We start from the raw sequence: 13191 nt of genomic DNA on the forward strand, positions 1-13191 counted from the left end.
CTGAGTTGGAAATCATAAGGCAAGATTTTGAGAGAAGAAATGCAGATTTAGAGAAAAGGATAGAGCAAATGGAGGTGGAAAAGACGAACTTAAGATTGGATATAGACGTTCAGAAGCTCAAAAATGAGAAGTTAAAGAAAGAGAAAAACAAGGCTGAGGAGGAGCTGGGTAGTCTGAAGACGGATTATAAAAAAATGCGTTTGTCCATGAGAACTGCTGGGCTGGGAAAGACTTCAGAACTGTGGCAAGCAGAAATCTGAGAAGAAAAGGACAAAGCCGATAGATGGGAACAGAAATTTCAAGAGATGCAGAGACGAAACGAAGTTTTAGAAAAGAGTTTGTCAGAAAGCCAAAAGGAAAAAGGCGAGCTAAAGGATAGGGTGGTTGTGTTGGAAGGATGTCTTCATCAATATCGAAATCGAAATTTGGCAAAAGAGTTGAAAGCTAGCTTGAGCAAGATTGAAGAAATGAAGAAAAGAATCGAATAGCTAGAAACGGAGCTGTAAAATTGCGAGATCCAGATCAAGCACTTGAAAGCAAATGAGAGTTGTAATAATGAACAGCTTCACCACTTTCAGAGCCAAGTTAGAAGGAGAGATCATCTTATCGAGGAAGTTGTGGTCCAGATTCGAGAAGTAGCTGATCATATACAGACTTTAGCAGTACTGGCTAACATGCTGAGTGTGAAGTATGAATTAGAATCGGATCGGGGGCAATAATTAGCTTTGTTACTTAGAAAGATTAGAGTTTTGGGTACTAGGGCAAAGTCTTATTTGTAATTCACTTTATGTAAAGGAATTTAATTTCTAGTAAAGTTTTCTTATATGGAATTGAATCAAAATTGACACCATTCTGCATTCATTTCATGTATTGCATTGTTTCATATGCATTAAGAAATACATCAAGGGATTCTAATTAATTTAAATCACTCCTCAGTTAATCTGGAAACCAACCAACCTACCAAACACCACTACGGTACTCGATCGAAAACTAAGTATATGGATCAAAGGATGGAAAGACTAGAACAATCCCAAAAGGAAATGCAGGAGCAGCTTCAAAAGCAAATGAATGAGCAGCAAAAGATGATAGACAAAATGATGGAATCTCAAGGGAGTATGATGGCTCAGTTAACTCAATAGTTCAACAAAGGAACTGATAAAGGAAAAGGCTCTGTGATCAATATTGAAGAAGGAGACAATGAGGGACTCGTCTATCCTCCGGACTTTACCCCTAACAAGTTGAGATATACCCGCGTAGGTCCTCTGTTACCATTAATCCTCTAGGTGACGCTGCAACGCTAATGAATCTCCAGGCAGGATTAGGTTCTAACCCCGGGGCCAACTTTGTTAATCTTGTTCTTCCTAATTTCGATGAGACGGCTAGAAAAGAGAAAATGAATGATGAATTGCCAAAATAGCTAGAGGAAAAGTACAAATGGCTGGAAGAGAAATTTAGAGCGATGGAATGTGCAGAAGGCTACTATGGGATGGATGCTAAAGAATTGAGTCTGGTTCCGAATTTAGTGCTCCCTTACAAATTCAAAATACCAGAGTTTGAGAAATATAATGGAACCAGTAGCCCCGAAGCTCATATCACCATGTTCTGCAGAAGAATGACCGGTTATGTCAATAATGACCAACTCTTGATTCATTGCTTCCAGGATAGCCTCACAGGGGCAGCATCCAAGTGGTACAATCGATTGAACCGTACCCAGATTAATTTATGGAAAGATTTGGCACAGGCGTTCATAAAGCAGTACAGCCATGTGACTGACATGGTACCTGATAGGATGACTCTGCAGAATATGGAAAAGAAACCAGGCGAAAGCTTTAGGCAATACGCGCAGAGATGGAGGGAGGTTGTCGTACAAGTTCAGCCGTCTCTTCTAGAAAGAAAGATGACGATGCTTTTCGTCAACACATTGAAGGCACCATTTATTACACATATGTTAGGACGTGCTACTAAAAGTTTTTCCGACGTAGTTATGAATGGCGAGATGATAGAAAATGCTATCAGAAGCGGGAAAATAGATGCTGGAGAAAGTAGCAGAAGGGCCGCCTCGAAGAAGAAAGAGAACGAGGTCAACAACACAAGTTCATATTCGAAGATAGTTACGGTGAATCAGCCGGGAAAAGTGGCTGTTAACCAGCAAGGATCATCAAAGCAGAGATCTGATACAAGATAAAATACAGAGAAGATTCAATTTACGCCAATTCCAATGACGTATAGGGAGCTATATCAGAATCTATTCAATACACACGTGGTTTCCCCTTTCCACTTGAAACCTCTGCAGCCTCCATACCCCAAGTGGTACGATGCAAATGCACAGTACGACTATCACGCGAGAATTGAGGGGCATTCTATAGAACATTGTACGGCGTTTAAGAAGCTAGTGGAAAGACTTATAAGCATGGGTGTGGTTAAATTGGATGATTCGCCCAGTATACAAAATCCATTACCTAATCATAATAGAGTGAACATGATAGGTGGAAGCATGGGTAGAAAAATCAAGGAAGACATAGCAGAAGTGAAAATTCCTTTGAGGTGGGTCTGGAGAAATATGGTAAAAAGGAGATTAATTGTTCCGAATTCAGAGAGAAGCTTCGAAAGGATGGAAAGTTACTGTGAGTTCCATCACGAGGAGGGACATGAAATCCAAGAATGCACTAAATTCAGAGCCCTAGTTCAAGGCCTGATTGATAATAAAGAAATGGAATTTTATGAGAAAGTTAGGGAGGAAGGGAGTATTTGCACATCCAAATCCTCGAAAGTTCCAAGAATAGCGCAGCCTGTGGTCATCATATCGCGACCAAAGAAGGATGAAGTGAGAACGCCAGTGATGCCAAGAATCATAATAAAGAAACCTGCAACCTTTTCTTACCAGGATAGTAGGAAGGTTCCATGGAGCTACGAGTGCAATACAACTGTCCCTGGAAAAGAGACTACAAAGGACCAGTGTGTGAGTGCCAAACCAGAACCTATGAAAGGGGCCATAATAAGGGAGCAGAAAGGGAAAATAGTTGAGCCAGTGAAGGAGGAAGAAGCTGTGGAATTCCTCAAATTTCTGAAGCATAGTGAGTATAATGTCGTCGAGCAGTTGCATAAACAACCGGCTCGCATATCTGTACTAGCCTTACTCTTGAATTCAGAAGTACATTGAAATGCACTAATGAAGATGCTAAATGAGACTTATGTGTCCAAGGATATTTCTGTCAGCAAACTAGATCAGTTGGTCAATAATATCAGTGCTCACAATTTCATATTTTTCAATGATGATGAAATACCTCCTGGGGGCATGGGATCTACCAAAGTTTTCCATATCACTGCACGATGCAAGGGGCATATTTTGCCAGGAGTACTGATTGACAATGGATCAGCTTTGAACGTATTACCATTATTCACACTTAACAGGCTACCCATAGACAGTTCGCACATGAAAACATGTCAAAATGTAGTGAGGGCGTTTGACGGTACAGAAAGGAAGGTCATGGGAAGAATTGAGATACCCCTACTGATTGGCCCAACAGTTTATGAGGTAGATTTTATTGTAATGGACATCAAACCTTCCTATAATTGTTTATTAGGAAGACCATGGATACATTAGGCGGGGGCAGTACCGTTATCATTACATCAGATGTTGAAGTTAGTGTCAGATGGTCGGCTAGTGACAATAAAAGTCGAAGAGGATATAATAGCAGTTGTATCCAATGAGACGCCATACGTGGAGACCAATGACGAGTCAATAGAATGCTCATTTCGATCTTTGGACTTTGTAAATGCGGCATTTGTTCTTGAATGGAGCAAAATTTGGGTGCCAAAATTATCCAAAACTACAGAGATTGGTTTACAATTGTTGGTGGGAAAAGGAGCTTTACCCGGAAGAGGGCTAGGGAGATATCTTCAAAGGAGGACTGAGGTTCCAATGCTGAAAGAAAAGTAGGATCACTTTGGCTTAGGATACAAGCTAGATAAAGGACAGAGAAGGAAGGAGATAGAAAAAAGGCAGGAAAGGAGAAGGGCGCGTTTAAATGGGGAGGAAGCTAAGTGGGAGCCAATGATAATCCCCCACATATCCAAAAATTTCGTATCTGGAGGAGTTATTCATCATGAGAGAAAGAAATCGGTTGAGAAAAGCATCGAGGAGACGTTGGGAAATATGCACATCAATGCCATTCATGAGCATGTGAATGAAGAAAGGAGTTGGCTGGACATTCGTCCTTATGAGCCCGGGAATGTTCCAGATAATTGGACTGCGGAAGAAATACCTAAAGTCTTTAGAAATGTCTCAGAGTAATATTCAGAACAAACTTGTTGTTTTAGCCTAAAAATAACAAGAACTCTTTTGTGAAATAGGCTTATGTTTAAACATCATTATTTTAATAAAATACATCTTTGCAATTGTTTCGAGTAAATATTCTTTCATTCTTTCCATACAAGTAAATATATTCTTTCATTGCACAAATAATTGTACATAAATTCATACATTCTTTTGTAACCATATTAGGTCCTTGTGTATCAACGACGTGAATGACGCCGCTACGAGCTCAGAGTGCCCTTTTGAACGAAACGTGTGTTTAGAGGGATCGCACGACTTTAAAGGTGATGAAGATAGTGGTTTATCTTTGGACTTGTTGAGGATGGTAGAACAAGAGGAAAAGCAAATCCTACCTCACAAAGAATCAGTAGAAATTGTGAGCTTGGAAGAAGGAAAAGAGGTGAAAATTGGAACTAAGATTTCTACAAAGACAAGACGAGATCTCATTGAATTACTCCAAGAATTCAAAGATGTCTTCGCATGGTCATACCAGGATATGCCCGGATTGAGTGCTGACATTGTACTGCATCGCCTACCCATAAAAGAGGATTGCAAACCAATTCAACAGAAGCTTAGAAGAATGAGGCCTGATATTGTGCTCAAAATAAAAGAGAAGGTTAGGAAACAATTTGATGTTGGGTTTTTGCAGGAGGTTAAATATTCTGAATGGGTAGCCAACATCGTTTTAGTCCCTAAAAAAGATGGAAAAGTATGAATGTGTGTGGATTACAGGGATTTGAACAAAGCAAGTCCAAAGGATAATTTCCCATTGCCACATATTGATACTCTGGTGGACAATACGGCAGGATTTTCGCTGTTTTCTTTTATGGATGGGTTCTTAGGATATAATCAGATAAAGATGCATCCAGAAGATATGGGAAAGACTATATTCATTACTTTGTGGGGAACATTTTACTATAAGGTGATGCCATTCGGATTAAAGAATGCGGGAGCAACATATCAGAGAGCCATGGTAGCCTTGTTTCATGATATGATGCACAAAGAAATTGAAGTATATGTTGATGATATGATTGCCAAATCTAGAACAGAGGATGAACATGTACAGATCCTAAGGAAATTGTTCTTAAGATTAAGGAGGTTCCAGCTCAAGCTTAATCTGACAAAATGCACTTTTGGAGCCAGGCCAGGAAAGTTGTTAGGCTTCGTAGTCTGCAAAAAGGGAATTGAGATTGATCCAGACAAAGTCAAGGTAATACGAGATTTATCGCAACCACGTACCCAGAAAGAAGTTTGAGGTTTCTTAGGAAGACTGAATTACATTGATCGGTTCATTTCACAGTTGACCGAGAAATGTGATCCCATATTTCACCTTTTGAAGAAACATAATCCTGATGTCTGGAATGAAGAATGCCAGAAAGCCTTTGAAAAGATAAAGCAATACTTATCCAATACTCCAGTTCTGTCACCACCCAGCCCAGATAGACCCTTGATTTTGTATCTAACAGTGTTCAACAACTCCATGGGATGTGTACTGGGTCAACATGATGCGACTGGAAAGAAGGAAAAGGCAATTTACTATCTCAGCAAGAAATACACTGATTGTGAGATGAGATATTCGCCTATCGAAAAATTGTGTTGCGCCCTGATTTGGACGACAAAGAGGTTGAGGCAATACTTACTCTATCATACGACTTGGCTAATTTCAAAATTAGACCCTTTGAAGTATATGATGGAGTCAACAGCATTGAATGGAAGAATGACTAGATGGAAAATCTTGCTCTCTGAGTTTGATATCGTATATGTAAGTCAGAAGGTCATCAAGGGGAGTACGATAGCAGATTTCTTGGCTAGCAGAGTTCTGGAAGATTATGAGCCTCTGGACTTTGCTTCTTGAATGAAGATTTGATGTATGTGGCAAATGCTGAAGATTCTTGGAGATTAAACTTTGACGGAGCATCGAATACACTAGGCAATGGGACTGGGGCCGTCCTGGCGTCTCCGGATGGAGATTATCATCCTTTCACCAGTAAGTTGGACTTCGATTGTAGTAATAATATGGCCGAGTATGAAGCTTGCATCATGGGGATTCGAGCATCTATAGAGCGGAAGATTAAGATAGTAAAAGTATATGGAGACTCAGCATTGGTAATTTATCAATTAAAAGGGGAATGGGAAACGAGAGATCCCAAGTTGATCCGTTATCGGAGATTGGTTCTGGAATTAATTGAAGAGTTTGATAACATTACCTTTTGTTATCTCCCACGGGAAAAAAAATCAGATGGCTGATGCTCTTGCTACTTTAGCTTCCATGATTAAAGTGAATCAGTTAGAGGACATGAAGCCCATTCAAATTAGTATTTATGAGATCACAGCCCACTGTTACAGCATTGAAGAAGTGGAGAATGATAATCGTCCCTGGTACCAAGATATATTGCTATATGTGAAGAATCGCGAATATCCTGATCAGGCAACGGAGAATGATAAGAGGACATTGAGGTGACTAGCTATTGACTATGTCTTAGGTGGGGAGATCCTATACAAAAGGGTAAAGGATCGAGTATTGTTGAGGTGTGTGGACGCTGTAGAGACTAAGGAAATTTTAGAAGAAGTCCATGAGGGTGTTTGTGGAACGCTCGCTAATGGATTTACCATGGCTAGACAGATTATGAGATTCGGATATTACTGGTCCACTATGGAAAGAGATTGCATCAATTATGCCAAAAATGTCATAAATGCCAAATTTATGGGGATAAAATGCACGCGCCTCCTTCTCCTCTTCATGTGATGACTTCTCCGTGGCCTTTCTCCATGTGGGGTATGGACGTCATTGGACCAATATCACCGAAGGCTTCTAATGGACATCGTTTCATTTTTGTGGTTATTGACTACTTCACTAAGTGGGTGGAAGCAGCATCATATGCTAATGTCACGAAGTCAGCAGTCAGTAAGTTTTTGAAGAAGGAGATCATATGTCGATATGGAATGCCTGAAAGGATTATATCTGATAATGCATTGAATTTGAACAATAGCACAATAGCAGAAGTCTATAATCAATTCAATATCAGACACCATAATTCGTCACCGTATCGTCCAAAAATGAATGGTGCAGTAGAGGCGGCCAGCAAAAACATTACAAAGATTGTGGCGAAAATGGCTGAAACTTACAATGATTGGCATGAGAAGTTACCATTCGCTCTTTTGGCTTACCGAACATCTGTCAGGACTTCTACTGGGGCAATACATTTTTCTTTGGTTTATGGAATGGAAGCAGTTTTACCTATTGGGGTTGAAATTCCTTTTCTCCGGGTACTGGCTGAGTTAAAATTGGATGAGGCTGAATGGATCCAATCTCGGTATGATCAGTTGAACCTGATTGAAGAGAAAAGATTAAAAGCTATTCGTCATAGTCAAATGTATCAGAAGCGAATGATGCGAGCTTATAATAAGAAGGTTCGTCCCAGAGAATTTCATGAAGGGGATTTGGTTTTGAAAAAGATCCTCCCTTTACAAAAGGATTTCAGAGGGAAATGGATGTCAAACTAGGAAGGACCTTATGTTGTGAAAAAGGCTTTTTCTGGAGGCGCTTTGATTTTGAGTGAAATGGATGGCAAAAATCTTCCGAATCCTGCAAATTCAGATTCGGTCAAGAAATATTTCACTTGATGGAAGAGAGGAATCAAAGTGAAAACCCGCAAAGGGCGCTCTGATCTCCTAAAAAAGGAGAGGCCAAGGTGAAAACCCAAAAAGGGCGCCTTGAGACCAAAGGGGGTTTGAGTTGAAAACCCAAAAAGGGCGGCTCAAACATTGTCAGATTGGGGCATATAGTGATCTCGCTTCACTTAAGTCAACAAGAAAAGGATATACGAGGCTTGGGGCATCACCAAAGTACTATAGATCCCCTAAACACATATTAAATTCAAAAGGGTTCTTGGCTTGCACGAAGAAGTTCAAGCACGATATCCAAAGCACCTAGTCTTCATATTATTTGTACCAAATTTGTTGGTTCTTGTAAATACTTCATTCTTTGTTGTTTTTGAATACTTTTTCTTTTCAGGACACTTACTATCAATAAACTCTTGAATTAATTCATCTATTACTCAATATTTTTTATCTTTGCGCAAGCATGTTGCATTCGAATAATGATTGATGGACTAATAAACTTTCACAAAAGAAGTTTGGTATATTACTCTGGGAATTTCTAAATAATTTGGTAACCGAAACAAGACTATTGTTTAAAACACCCCGAGTTCAAAAGATAAAGAACCTAAGAAGGAAAAAATCTAAATTAAGACTGCTTTTTCGGATTTGGTTGTCTAAATAGTGAATAAGACAGCAAGAAGTCTTGATGGGGTAGGAAGAAGTCCCCTATGGAAAGAAAGCTCCTCATTTGGGCATAAGCATTTGATAAGACACCCTGAGAGTGGTGTAAACAAATTTCATAATCTGTATCCTTGAATTACGATAGGAGAAGACTGAAAAGAGTCAAATTTTCCTACTCTTAAGTCACGGTGGAAGAAATATAGTACAAATTCTGTGTCCTAGAGGGTTGAGCTTTAAAGTGCACAATGGGGGGAAATTTGATTGAGTGTTTTTTCGAAGATATCAGCCAAGCAAAAGGCGTCAGCAACAAAACCTTAATAAACTTCAAGAAATGATAATTCTTGAAAAATGATATTCTGCATTCATTCAAATGTCATTCACACATGTCTAGTTAGGAGCATTTGATGTATTTTATGCCATCCTAATCATTAGGCATAATTAGGTTCTCTATACAGGTCATGTTCCCCAGAGAGCAGACCAGTGAAGATAACAGATCGTATCTCCTTGAAGTTGTAGTGGAGCAGACTAAGTAGGCAAGTCTTATCCTCCTGAAGTTGCAGTGAGGTAGACTGAAGATTGCAAATCTTATCTCCCTTAAGTTGCAGTGGAGCAGATTAAAGTCGGTAATCTTATCTCGCTGAAGTTGCAGTGAGCGGATTAAAACCTTAGATCTTATCTCTCTGAAGTTACAGAGAGCATATCGCATCTAGCCTTATCCTCCTGAAATTGCAGTGAGGTAGACTGAAGATGGCAAATCTTATCTCCCCGAAGTTGTAGTGAAGCAAATTAAAGCCGGTAATCCTATCTCACTGAAGTTGCAGTGAGCGGATTAAAACCTTAGATCTTATCTCTCTGAAGTTGCAGAGAGCAGATCGCGTCTAGTCTTATCCTTCTGAAGTTGCAGTGAGGCAGACTGAAGATGGCAAATCTTATCGCCCTGAAGTTGCAGTGGAGTAGATTAAAGCCGGTAATCCTATCTCGCTAAAGTTGCAGTGAGCAGATTAAAACCTTAGATCTTATCTCTCTGATGTTGCAGAGAGCAGATCGCATCTAGTCTTATCCTCCTGAAGTTGCAGTGAGGCAGGCTGAAGATGGCAAATCTTATCTCCCTGAAGTTGCAGTGGAGCAGATTAAAGCCGATAATCCTATCTTCCTGAAGTTGTAAGTGGAGTGGATTAAAACCTTGGATCTTATCTCTCTAAAGTTGCAGAGAGTAGATCGTATTTAGTCTTATCTCCCTGAAGTTGCAGTGGAGCAGATTAAAGCCGATAATTCTATCTTTTCCTAAAGTTGCAGTGGAGTGGATTAAAACCTTGGATCTTATCTCTCTGAAGTTGCAGAGAGCAGATCGTATTTAGTCTTATCTCCCTGAAAGTTGCAGTGGAGTAGGCTAAAGCACTAGTTTCCTATACTTCTGAAGATGCAGTATGAAGGAATGAGGCTACTTGAAGAATAAGAGTACCAAGGGCCAGCATGACCGGGCAAAATTAGGCATTTTAAAGTCTTTGCTTCGTTCTTGTTACACAATAACGAGCAAAAAGGGGCAGCTGTACATGCCAGATTTTGCCCGGGTTTAAAAGACCCGCATTACAGACAGGCCCATATGGCCCAATTAATAAAACAAACGATGGCCCAACCTATGGTAGCCCAAATTACAGACAGAAACCCTAGGGTTTCAACAGCGCCGCAAGCCAAGCTCTGAATCTCCGTGGATATTCACTTGCGCATCAAGGAAAAAACGAAAATGGAAAGAGAATCAAAAGATTTGTAAATCAAATCAAGGGACAGATTTGCTTCCTCTTTAAATTTATTTCATACGGCTATAAAATAGCCATGGTAATATTGTAAAGGGGGATGGGAAATCAAATAAAAAAAACAATTATTCTTACACAAACAGAGAGTTCAACATATTGAAAGCGGAGAATCAATTCAAATGTCTATATTATTTTTTTATTTACTTTGATTTGTTATTTTCTGTGTTTATATTTTTATTTTACTAAAACATATAAGGAAAGGAAAGAAATAACCTGCGTTTGGAGCCTAAACCGCCGTGAGCATCCGAGGTAGCCATCTCTGAGGAAAGGCGGTCAGAAACCAAAAGGTTTCTTGGGTTTTTGAGGCGTCTCTACTTTTATTTCGACGGATTTGAGCCCAGATTTGGGCATACGGGGTCTGAAAGGCTGAATTGGGAATTTTTCCCCTTTTTCGGCCACCGCAGACGGCAGCGTCGGCACCGGAGATCAGCGGCCGGCGCAGTGGCCGGCGACCGGCCGATGACAGGACAACCAGAAGGGGGGAGAGCTTTTTTGAAGTTTTCGGAGGTTTTTTTGGTTTAAAAAGGATGGAAACTGAAATTTTCGGATAGATTTTTGGCTTAAATAGCCTAGTGAAACGACGTCAGTTCACCAAGCCTCCCCAAATGCCAAAACGATGTCGTTTTGGGAGGCCGACCCGACTCCAACCCGACCCGGCCTAGGATCCGCGTGTTTTTTTAGCAGAGGGGTAAATTGCGATTTCAGCCCCTCCGCCTTTTAATGTTTTTTGCAATTGAGTTTTTGGTTATTTTTAAATTTTCCCTTTAATTTAGTTACAATTTCATGTCAGCCCTAATATGAACGATGCCGTTTTAGAGGAGAGGGAAAAATTTCCCTTCCAGCCCCTCTATGTAATTCGCGTGTTCAAATTAGTCTTTTGGGTTTCATTTATTTACGGATTTGCCCCAAAATTTTTCAATTGCTGTTCAATTTAGTTTTTTTATTATTTTCCTTGTCGAAACCATTTTTTGAAAACAAAAAATTTAGGTTGTCGACTCTAAGAAAAATGAAAATTTGGGAGTCGCCACCAATCTTTTATTGAGGTGTGATTGGATCACCTAAAAAAAACGGCTTTGGTCCACGAGTTTTAGAAAAACAGATCCGAGAGTCAGTTACGTACGAGGAAGGATTAGCACCCTCGTAACGCCCAAAATTGGTACCTAGTTAATTAATTACTATCTTAAGGTTGAGAATTTGGAAAAAACGTAATCCTTAGCAAAACTTAAAAGGCTACGTATTAAGACCCTTATTATTTTAGAGAAAGAAGATACCACACCCAATGCGTTAGGGCACAGCATTCTAATTTTCCCCAAAATGAATTGGGCCAAAATACTTGTACAACAAAACATTAAAAGAACATCCACTCATCCAAGATTTAAGAAATCACACCCAATACGTTAGGGCATGATTCCTCTAGAATCCCAAACTCGGAATATTTCCTTTACTTTAAAAGAACATCCACTTATCCAAGATTTAAGAAATCACACCCAATACGTTAGGGCACAATTCCTTTAAAATCTCAAACTCGGAATATTTCCTTTATTATTTTAAAAAAAATCTTCATTTCGAGAAATCAATGCGTCACATCCAATACGTTAGGACACCACGTGTTGAATTCCCAATAATGAGTTTTTATTTTTTTCGATTGAAGAGAAATGCTCGATTGTCGGATTTAACGAAGAAAATCGGAACCCAATACGTTAGGGCTCAATTCCCTTGAAAATCCTAAATACGAACATTATCTCAATTTTAAAAAAAAATTCTATCTTTAAATTTGAGTAAAAAATGATGTAACGTGATTTTATACATACAAATGCTATAATAATAACAATAATAAATACATCATCGACATAAAAATAATATAAGCAAATGAATAAAACGAAACAAAAAAAGGGTAATCCATGACATGCAAAATATTAAATGTAAACACAATAATACAATGGATGGGATAGCAAACAAATAAATAAGGATCAAAACATGTACACATGGAAATTATAAAGATTAAAAATATACATATAATTTACAAATAAAATTTTAGGTCATAGAATTTATATATAAATACAACACATAATATACTTATGAAAATAAGGAAAAAAAATAAGTATATTTTAAAAAAGGAAAAAAAGGTGAGTATTTAATCACTTAAAAATATATATACATATACATATGAAAATATTCATTTAAAAAAAAGGAAAATATTCGTTTTTTAAAAAAATATATATATGTGTACATATAAAAGGAATATATATAAATAAAAATAATAATAATTACACTATTAATTAATAAAATAAATAAAAAGAACATAAAAAACTAAATTGAATTACAATTAAAAAATCTGGGGTCAATCCACAAATAAATAAAAGTAAAAGGACTAATTTGAACGCGCGAGTTACATAGAGGGGCTGGAAGGGAAATTTTCCCTTCTCCTCTAAAACGGCGCCGTTCAAAAGGATTAAATTGGAATTTAAAATAAATAAAAGGGTAAATTAAAAAAAATAAAAAAACTTAATTACAAAAACATTAAAAGGCGGAGGGGCTAAATAAAAATAGATAAATAAAATTTGCAGTGGTATCACCTTCTCCTTTTTTTAAAATCGTAAATAAGTAAAAAATAATCGAACAAAAAAAATAGTAAGCCACCTTTAAAAAACTACCAATCGTTCTCTTTTTTTTATTATTTCTCCTCCCTCCCTTTTCTCCCTTTTTTTTTACAATGAAGGGAGAGGCCTCTATTTATAGCTGAGCCTCCCCAAATCCAACGGTACAGATCAGTTACATCAA

General features: G+C 38.4%; 1 pseudogene; it reads left to right on the forward strand.

The window, feature by feature from the left end:
* The first annotated feature begins 305 nt into the window (after positions 1-305).
* The window catches only part of LOC121216112 (uncharacterized), a 30821-nt pseudogene continuing 17935 nt past the window's right edge, over positions 306-13191 (forward strand).

Source organism: Gossypium hirsutum, chromosome D04 (assembly GCF_007990345.1).
Source record: "Gossypium hirsutum isolate 1008001.06 chromosome D04, Gossypium_hirsutum_v2.1, whole genome shotgun sequence".
NCBI classification, from domain to species: Eukaryota; Viridiplantae; Streptophyta; class Magnoliopsida; order Malvales; family Malvaceae; genus Gossypium; species Gossypium hirsutum.